Source organism: Vigna unguiculata, chromosome 4 (assembly GCF_037176805.1).
Source record: "Vigna unguiculata cultivar grain cowpea cultivar isolate G323 ecotype 2 chromosome 4, ASM3717680v1, whole genome shotgun sequence".
In the NCBI taxonomy this organism is placed as follows: domain Eukaryota; kingdom Viridiplantae; phylum Streptophyta; class Magnoliopsida; order Fabales; family Fabaceae; genus Vigna; species Vigna unguiculata.
Window position 1 is genome coordinate 15915216 of NC_140795.1, and position 10932 is coordinate 15926147.

The 10932-nt window shown below is 36.0% G+C and overlaps 1 long non-coding RNA gene across 1 annotated transcript; it reads left to right on the forward strand.

The window, feature by feature from the left end:
• The first annotated feature begins 281 nt into the window (after positions 1–281).
• LOC114168252 (uncharacterized) lies at positions 282–4151 on the forward strand. The gene is made up of 4 exons (XR_014994191.1): positions 282–472; positions 1463–1685; positions 2266–2440; positions 3910–4151. It is a non-coding gene; the product is annotated as an uncharacterized LOC114168252 (long non-coding RNA).
• The last annotated feature ends 6781 nt before the right edge of the window (positions 4152–10932 follow it).

The following is a 10932-nucleotide window of genomic DNA, read 5'->3' on the forward strand; positions in this document are numbered from 1 at the left end:
GGAAGAGGACGAAAAGGAGTCACCTTTGACCTACTTTCCTCCAATTGTTACTCCAATAGCACTAAAAAAAATTGTTAATTAGTAGAGGTTATTTTGTGGAGGTTATAAAAACCCTCCACAAATTAATATTATTTAAGATAAATATGATGAATTATGTAAAAGCTAATAATCATAGAGGTTTTAAGTTATTCTGAAGGGGTATATGACCTCCGGTAATAGATTTCGGTTTCAGACCCTCGTCTTTTCATCCTTTCCCTCCAAAGGTTTCACACTCAGTTAGACCCTCCTCTTTTCATCCTTTCCCTCCAAAGGTTTCACACTCAGTTTACGTTTTCCCCAAATTCCCAAATCCAAAACTAAGCGCCACATTCATTTTCGTTTTGGTGAGTTTAGGATTCGTCTCCCAAATCTGTTTCATTTCACCTAGGATCGATCAATCTCGTCATCAAACCTAGGGATTCCGCGAGCAAAGGTAAGCATTCTATTGTTTGATTGGAAATCAAAGTTGTACATAATATGAATCTATTCAGCAGAATACAGAATATGATTGGAAATCAAATATGAATATTTGAGGGAAGGCGAAATACTAAACTCTGTTTCAATATTTTGGCAAGTGAGTTGAAATGTAGTTGAAATGCACTATGAGAATGAATGTGTGAAGCTTGGAACAAAAGTTGAGTCACGTGTTCAACAGGCAGAGGCTAATCAGATGCTTATCCTTAAGGCTCTTAGGCAAAGAAGGGCTTCTCTTAGAGAAAGGTCATCTCAAACATTGATGAGAAGGATGGCTCGAGAAAGCAAATATAAAAAGTGTGTACGTGCTGCAATTCACCAAAATGAGCTGCTGCTGAAATGAAACGACTTAGATTGCTAAAAGTCGAGCAAAAGAGGGGCATATGCTCGAATCTCGCAGGTGATACATGTGGGAAAGTTTGTATCTCACCAGCGTGAGATTGAAAGGAGGAAAAAGAAGGATGAGTTGAAACTGAGTTTAGATTATTTTATGGCATTGATTTAAAGTAATTGGCTACTATTAATTTTTTGGAGGCATTGGCTTCTTCATGTGGTGAGTTTTACATTTGCAGATATTGAGTTTTTTCTTTTGTAGATGTGTTGAGTGTGGTTCTGTTTCTGTTCTCAGTCTTTGTATTTAATGTGAAGGCTTTTTGTCATTTCTATATTGCTGAAGGGCTTGCCCAAAGGATTGCAAATGGCGATGTTCCTGAAACCATAGAGGGAAAGAAGGTTAGTTGTAATTATTTGATCCCTATGATCAATGAAATCTTGTTTGTAATTGAGTAGATTTACTATTTCATTTTCAATGCTCTACTGTTGTAAAATCGGACTACCACACACATGCCGAGGAGGTGGTGCATGCAGTGTAACAATGAGGGATCAAAACTTCAAGCGTCAGGTAGTTTAATCGATGAATGTATTGTCCTTAGTGGCGATTTCATTGCAGAGCCATTTCAAATCAGCTAATAGATGAGAGGGGATCGTGTGTGGTGGTCCGCAAGTCGTTTGGTTGTGATATTCTAGGTGAGGCAGTAATAGGGGGAGAAAAACAGCAGAAGAAGAACGAAGCAATGGATGGAAAGATTCGCAAGGCAGGCGTTGGGTGATATTGAGAATTTGGCCAATGTAAGAGGAGTTGTTAAAGTCAAGCCTCATGGTCCCATCACTAGGTTCCCTCTCACTTTCTCTTTATCTCATTCTTTCTTTTACAATCACTTTTTCATTTGGTTGTTTAGAACAAGTTGTTGAGGTTAATATTGATGTGATATTATTATGATTCTAAGTTAGTAAAATGTTAAAGACACTTCTACTGTTAGTGCAAAATAAAATGCTTCTTTGAGAGATTGTGGTTACCTAGATGTCTTGGTAAATGAGAGTGATAGTATGAGAATTGAAGTTTACATAGTTAAGATAAGGGTAATATATTTCTTGCATGTTTTGCACCAACATTCCTTCTATTTGGAATGAAGACTAGGTCATGGTAAGTTCTAAATTTCTTTCTACTGCTGCTTAGGTAATATATAAGGGTTATATCCATCATTAGTTTTTTCAATACTTCCTATGCTATTGGTGTTATATTTCCTATGCTATTGGCATCATCACTTGACTACACCCCTTCAAAATCATCTCTTAAGTTGCTTTTACCCCTAGCAAGTGTTTAAGGAAACTGATTGTGTGGTGACAAATTTTATTTGTTTTGATCCATGTCAGTAAGATACCGAAAAACTAAGACCATGCCTTCTCTTACAGGTAGAACCTGCTCAGGCTTTGAACATTCCTGCTATTCCAGTTGGGCCATTATTGGCCACTATTTATCCCCTTGCAAGCTACCCTCCGTATGTTTTATCTTGGCTGAATTCTCAGATTTTAGCTCAAGATATGATGGATCAGAAACTGTTTGAAAAGCTTGTTTTGAACAACTTCGGTAAGTTCCAATTTATCTTTCATCAAGCATTGTTTTTCAATTTTTTGTGCAGAGTATTCAACTATATTATGCACTTTAGCAAAAGAATTATTTATGAAACTGTACACAGTACAGAAAACTGTACTAATCTAGCTATTAGAAATACTAATCAATTACTTAGACACCTTCTAAAAGGTAAAAGGAAGACAAAAACCAAGCTAAAAGTAAAAAACAATGGAAGAATTACAATCTGATATATGCAGACCTCATAATGCATTAAAGAACCAACTCCACAAACTGTCTGCCAACTTTGAAACCAAACTGCAACCACCACAGAAGTCAAAAATTAAGTTCTTGCGTTAAAATTAAAGGTAATTGAATAAGGAATCCAATGCAAAAAGAATCAACTTAATATGATCACTGTGGAGGACGTTATGGGCCAGACAAGCAAAGGTGTTCAAAACTGTCAGAATTACGTTTTCATGCAACTTAATATGAATTATCAAGCTAAAACTTATGAAAACAGAAAATTAAATATGCCAACAAGTTTTACATGATAAAAGAGCACTAAAAAAATGGTCTATCAACTACAAACAACAAAAACCACATATTTAAACCTTAAAATGTATGTTAGACTAAGGACAACTATGGACTGCATTAGACAGAAAGCGAAAATTGAAAAGTAACTCTGCACACAACTTTAAAATCATAAAACTAAGCTAACTATATTCCTATCTACTTAAGAAAGCATGAAATCTAATATATGACCCTATGAACCTAAGAAACTTAGCTAAAAATAGCAAAAACAGGACAATAGCCTACTCTAATCTTAAAACAACAATTAAAAACTACCTAACCTAATTTCGACAAGTTTCAAACAACTAAGACTAGCAATAAAGAGAAATGAAGAGAATTATGTAGAATTCTAGTTTTCACCTATGAACCTAAAATCTATCTAACTCTAAAGTACTATGGAGCTATGCAAAACTGAAACAGAACTAGCATTACTTATATCACTATATTCAACAACTAAACAAGCTTTCATGCGTCAAACTAAACTACTTAAGCAAGTATTTACATAATGGAAATTCGATTGCAACAAATCACTATATGCCTAAAATAATGCTACTGCAACATATGAAAACTGAAAATTAAAATTGGCAGCAACAAGAAATTCTGAAAACAGATAAGGATAGTTGAGATAAGAAGGATGAAACCATGATGGATGTGTAGTATTGAGAGAATAATCTTTAAATCTTGAACTGCAATGATGACTATCATTTAAGTGAACTTTGTTACATGTCTTGTCAAAAATAAATTAAGAGGAGAACCATCCCATGCATCTTATTGTAATTCTTCAATATGCATACCAATCTGTGGCTGTTGCAGTTGATTGATCTATGAAGTCTATTAAGCTAATGCTATTATTAAGATGTTCTACATTGTCATAAATGTTAGATCTTTCAAACTTTAATTTGGTTTTTCTGCAGGTTCTTGAATTTATTCGAATTTAACAATTATCTAGGCACTAAACAAGATAGAAGCAGAGGGGCAATAAAAGCAGAGGGCCAAAGCTGCACAAGAGTTGGTCCACACGTTTGAGTTGTTGATGAAGATTGTATTAGATGGGCTAGTACACAATTCTGATAAAGAGTTTGTCTCAACAACTATGAAGCATTGTACCTTCAGATCTCAGCTTGCTGCTTCTGATAAAGCTTGGTGCTCATACAATTTTCAACATCATGTATTTTCTTTTTTTAGATTTACATTGTAATTGTTAATACTTTATGAAATCATCAATAAAAATAATTCCATTAAATTAATAAATTATAAATACGGGTGGGTAATTACAAATAAAGGAGGTTTCAAACCTCCACAAAATAATAGTTAGCAATAGAAGAGGTTAAAACCCTCCATAAAACAACCTCCACAATATAATTCAGATACCAGGGGTTGTTCAAAACCTCTACAAATAACTTGTGGGGACTCTAATTGTAGAGGTCCAAAAAACCTCCGCAAATTAATTTGTGGAGGGTGAAAACCCCGCAGATCAAAAAAAAAACCTCCACTGAATATTAATTTTTTTGTAGTGTAGTGCAACCAAATGAGTAACAAACCCTTGCCCACATCCTCCATGAAATGGAGATTAGTATAAAGGAAACCTTTAATCAACTAAGGGCAGATAGGAGATAAAGTGAAATCATGCTTCAAGAGCATACCCATAGGCTTGAGCTTAAGGAAGATGAAAGGAGAAGAAAAAGGTCAACATCTGAAGGCTCCCCTAGTAGTGATGGAAGAAGGAGGAGGCACAACTATGGTGGAGGAGCAAGGCACAATTCACCTCCAAGAAGACAACCACCTCCCATTAAGATTCCAAAGTTCAATGGAGAGAATGACCCCAACATCTACCTTGTGTGGTGTAAGACCCGAGAAAATTAAATAATTAAATAAATAATTATTTAATATAAACGCGGTAATGGAACCTTTATGGCATTTAGTTCAGACAATTATGACAAGGAACAATACTAGCTCAAATGGTTGAGAGTACTTGGTTGTGTGAGAGGACTTGGATTTGAGTCATGTGAATGCCATTGATGTGTTAAATTAATTGTTTTATTTCTTTTGGGAAAATGTATGATTATGGTGCGTGATAATATAATTCTAGATGTGTAGGAATTATCATGAAACATGAATTGGTTGATTGGTTGTGCATTGGCTTGACAATTGTGTGATTGTGTGTTTGAACCTTGACTTATGCAAAATAGGTTCCTTTTTGCCATCAATGAGAGGGATTAGAAAACCCTAACCGTCTAAGAGAGTAGTTGGAAGGGCTGGAAAACCATCCTAAAACAACAATTGAATGATCATTAAGCTCATTTTCATGCAAATTTCCTTTTATCCATTAAGGCCATTAAAATTAGGGTTGTAGAGTGAGGATACTTGTGGAATTAGGGAGAGGCAGTGTTCTTTTGGTACAAGCACACAACCTGCACTAGAAAACTGGACTAAGAGTGAATTGGGAGGCCATTTGGAGTGGGAGATAGTTGGAATTAAAGAGGTGGGACGTGGTTGTTGTCACGAAAGGACTAATAATTCCAACTTGAGCCAGGAATCTGGGTTAGGGGAGTCAAATCCCTTATTCTTTTGTGTTAATTTCTAGTAAATCATTGATTGTTTGAACTATTATATGTTGCTTTCCTGATTACTATTTGAGTTTCTAGAATTTTTCTAGAAATTGCTTGGCAACATTGATGACCCGACAAACGACATATGTGTTTTTGTTTATTTTCTAGGTTTCTGCCAAAAATTGTCTGGCGGTCAGTTATGCTGCCAGGTGACACAATTTGTCTAACCTAAATTTCTGTGTTTTTGCATGAACCCCAGTTGTAGAAGCACCTCGTGTTCTTGGTATTTTTGTAAAAAATAAATTCAAAAAAACATTGAAAAACAACACACAAAATAACTAATCTTAAAAAGAAAAAAAAATAACAAAACAAGAACACAACAAATAACTAAAATAAAAAAGAAAATAACACAAAAAACATCAAAAAAAAGGAAAAGAAAACTGAACTTGATTTCAAAATTTGGGACATTCCTTAATTGGATTTTGAAATCTTGTAACTTCCCTAACTAGATTTTGAAATTCGGTAACAATCTTAAATGGATTTCCAATTTCGGTAACTACCCTAACCGAGTTTCAAAATCAGGTAACTACCTTAACCAGATTTCGAAATATAGTACATTCCCTAAATCTGATAACTATCTTGACTGGATTTCAAAATTTGGTAATTACCCAAAAGAATTTCAAAATTCGATGCTTTCCAAAATTCCGGACTTGAAATCTGTTTCATAAATTTTAACGGATTTCAAAATTCGATGCCTTCACTCCACGATTTAACTGGATTTTAGGTTCTACCCTTAGCCCTAACCAGATTTTACTCTCAATACATTCCTCACCCACAAAAACCCTCAACCCCAACCTAACACCCCCTATGAACATCAACCAAAATGAATCAAACAAATGCTTAACTTAACAATGCTAATAAATATGGCAGATAAAGACGAAGAATGAGGTGCAAGACGTGAGAGTTATGGGGGCATTGATTGACTGAAAGTGAGAAGGGTGCAAGGCATGAGGGAGTGAGTAGGGATGTCAATGGAACATTATCTTAATTGGTGAATAAATATCTGCCCTATACCCGTATCCATATCCGTGCGGGTATTCGTTATGTGGGTACCCCAATATTTTTTAATATCCACGGTACACGTGGGTTTGTATACAAGAAAAATTTAATATTTAACAACTTATTTTAATGAAAATTCAAATAAAAATACAATGCATAACATTCATAAATTTCAAACAAAGTGTAAATAACCCATTTAAATAGTGTTGAATGACAATTTACAAAGAAATGAAGATTTTTTAAAACCATAACACACTCAAAATCAATGTGTTAATGTTTCAATGATGTTTTTTTAATTTTTTTAATTTAAATTAGAGTATAGTGGGTACGGGTATCCACAGGTGCAAATACTATGATACCCGTATCTGCCCCGTTAACATGCGAGTATAAAAAATACCCCTAGTCGTTCACTACAAAAAAGATTAATTTTAATGGAGGTTATAAAACCTCCAGTAATTTATACACATAGTGGAGGTTTTTTAAACCTTTGGTAAGTACTAGGGGTTTTACGATGAACCCTAGGAAAATTTTATTTCCCTCCACATCTTATTTTCAAAACCCTTTTTACAATTGTTTTCAAAAAACCTTTTTATGACTTCATTCGTATGTTTGACAAAACAAACATAGTATACCAATGTTCTAAAAACTCACCTAAAACCACTTTCCTCAAACTTCACCTGGCTATGATTTTCCTCAATCTCACTCTCACTCTCAATCTTAGTAAAAACATTTTCATTTGTAGTTGTAGCTTGCAATTTTGTTTGAATTTTCACTTTGCAATTAACGTTTAAAACTACTGTAATTCAACCTCCAAACTCATGTAATTCAAGGTCTATATGCATCCAATTTGCAATTAACGTTTAAAACTAATGTTTTCCCCAATCAAACTCAACCCAGAACCCCAAAATCATTAAAATCGAGCCACATTGCTCGCGTCGCCTGGCGGGTGTTCATCACCGCCAAACAGTTCATCAGGAAAACCCAGAATTGTGTTGCAGGCTTGTGTCGCCTGTCGGTATAGGGCTTCACCGCCAGGCGGTTCCTCGTAGGAACCCAGAAAACACACAAAAAATGCATGAGTCGCCTAGCGACTATTAGGGATGTCAAAAAAATCCGTACCTGCGGGTATCCGCGAATAAAATCCACAACGGGTAGGAAACTGATATTAAAAGTGGATACCCGCTACCCGCAGGTACGGGTATTTTTGATACCCGTATGTTAACGGGGCGGGTACAGGTATCACGGTATCCGTACCCATGGATACCCGTACCTGCTAAACTTTAATTCACAAAAATACGCTTATATATATATATATTAGTAAAAAATATTATGAGTCTTCATTCGGTAATGGTGGTCGGATTCTTACCCCACATCGAAGTAGATTACTTCCAAATATTGTGGAGGCATTGATGTGTCTCCAAGACTGGTTATGGACCAACATGGAAGGTAATGAAATTAATAGTTTTATTTAGATATTTTAATTAAGTGATTGTTAGGAAAATTTAATGAACTTAGGTTTTCAGCCTCTTCTAGATTAAAATTGGACAACATGAAACTTTATACAATGTTGCAAGATGTAGACATTGATGAAGTTAGTAATTTCTTTAATATTTCATTCAAAAATAAGCTATAATATTAATATTAGTGATTTTTTATTTGTTTGTTTTTCAGAAATCAATCGGAGAAAGTGGACTTGTTGATCCAAACACTATTTATGGTTAAATATTTGTTTTTTTAAATATTTTTGCAAATACCCGCAAATACCCGTTGATACCCGCGGATATTAAAAAAATAGGTGGGTACCCACATAATGGATACCCGACGGATATGGGTACGGGTACGTGGCGAATATTTATCTAGTGGGTAGGGTATGGGGGAGCTACTACCTGTACCCTACCCACCAAGTTGACATCCCTAGTGTAAGACTCGAGAAAATTAAATAGTTAATTAAATAATTATTAAATAAATGCGGGTAAGAGGAGCCTTTAAGGCATTTAATGCGGAGTGTTATGACATGGAAAAGTATTAGCTCAAATGGTTGAGAGTACTTGATTGTGTGAGAGAGCTAGAGTTCGAGTCCTATGTGTGTCAATTGTATGTTATTTAATTGTGCATTATTTTATTGATACATTTGAATGTGAATTATGATAATGTAATTCTAAAATTATAAGAATTATCACAAAACATGATTGGTTGAATTGGTTGAGGACTTGCCCCGTGATTGATGGATTATGGGTTCAAACCTTGCTAAGAACAAAACTAAACTCTATTTTTGCCTACTTTTATTTTTTTTATGGAATTGAAGAGACAAAATAACCCTAGCTGCTAAGGGAGGCAGCCTAGGGGGCTGAATGATACAAAGTAATGGTTAATGAATAACCATTAAGCCACATTTTTAACTAAAATTCGTTTTAGTAAATTAAATGGGTAATTAAGAGAGCATTAAGATTGAAAGAGGGAGAAATTAGACAGAGTGAGGTTTGGAATTGCGTGTGAACCATTGGGCAGAGGAGTTTTAGTGAATTGGTACTGGTTGTAGAGAGAATTGGAAGTGAAGCCATTGTTAGAGGAGAAACAAAGCTTAAGAGAGTAATTGGGTTAGATACACATCAATCTCGAATTTGGAGTGAGGAATCCATGTAAGGGGAGTTGTTTGTTTATGTTTTAAATTCACACATGTTGTATTGGACCTTGCTTGAGATAATTGCATGAAATTCCTGTGTATTCACGCTGTTTTTCGAGGTTTCTGGGTTTCTGCCCAAAAATCGCCAGGCGGCATAAAAGATTTTGACTGCGTTCTTGGTTTTGGGTTCAAACCTTGAAGAACCCAAATTAAACTTTATTTTTGCTATTGTTAGTTTTGGCTTGAATTTGAAAGGTTAAAGAAAAACCCTAGCAGACCTAGTGGCCAAGGGGGCTAGAAAACAATATCATAAGTGTGCTTGAATGGCAATTACATCTCTCCTTAATGTTAATTTCTTTTAGGGTAATTAAGCCTAATTAACACACCATTAAGTGACTTTTTAAGAGAGAAAGAGAGTGTTCTTGAGCCTGCCATTGTTCTGCAACGATTGGAGAGTGAATTCAAAGTGGAATTGTGTGGGAGATTGACGTATAAGAGCTGAATTGATAGAAAGCCAAAGGGGAGAATTTTCGCCAAGCGGTGCGAGCATGTTCGGCTCAATTTTGAAAATCTATGGGGTCTGGATTGATTCTGACCGAATGGAGAGCTAGATTCTATTGTTAGGTGATGAATTGATATTAAACTTCATTGAGTTTATGGTGATTGAGGACTCGATTCGATGGAACAGTGCATATGTGGTTTAAGGTTGAAATGTTTAGGGTTTAAATGTTGTGAGTTCAATTGGAGGTGAATTCTAGTGAAAATTGGTAACCATTGAGTGGGGTTTGTACGTTAGTCCAAATGAAGGTTAATTCTCGTGGGGTTTGGAATAATTGGGCAGGTATAAGACCAACTCGAGAGGTTGGAAGGTTTTGTAGGGTGAAGCATTTCTGGATGGGGGAATGCGGAATTGTGTGACTAGTGGATGATATCGAGAATACATGGCAATGGTGTTATTGACATGGTATGCAAGAGCTAATATAAATATAAGTAATAACTAGGATGAATACAAGTAAACTTGTTGGCTCTAGAAGAGATTAATGTTTTGAGGCAGTCCTAACCATGGGGAACTGGGTTGAGAGTGGTAGTGGTCCAGTTCTATAACAAGTGAGAATTGTGTAATTGAGGGAAGACGTATGATGGAGTTGAGGTGAGGCGAAAATATTGATGACTATTAAACCAATTGGAATTTAGAAACTCTTGGATTGGGAATTCTAGTAAGGATAGAGTATTGTATACACTCTTGATGTGGACAAAATAAGGCATTAAGACTTGTTGAAAGAACTGTGAGAGAGTGTCAAAAAAAGGTAAGCCAGAACTTAAATCAAAATTTGTAAGTCTGTAGCTTTTTTGATATGGCGCTTGGCGGTGGGAATGTGAACCGCCAGGCGATAGCTTGGAAACAGAGAGTAACTTGTACGTGTGCCGCTTGGCGGTAGGGAGAATACTGCCAGGCGAAGTCTGCAAGGTCAGAGGGTTTCTAAATTGCGTGCGCCTAGCGGTGAGGGAAGTCTCGCTGGGCGACGTCTGCAACGTTGGGATTTCTAAGGTGCTTGGCGCCTAGCAGTACGCGTCACCCACCAGGCGGTTTGAAAGTTGGCAGTGCCTGGCAGTACGTGTCCCCCGCCAGGCGATTTTGGTACTACAACTTTGGGTTGCTGGTTCTGTAGGTGTGATCTACAAGACTTTTGGTGATGCTTCAAAGG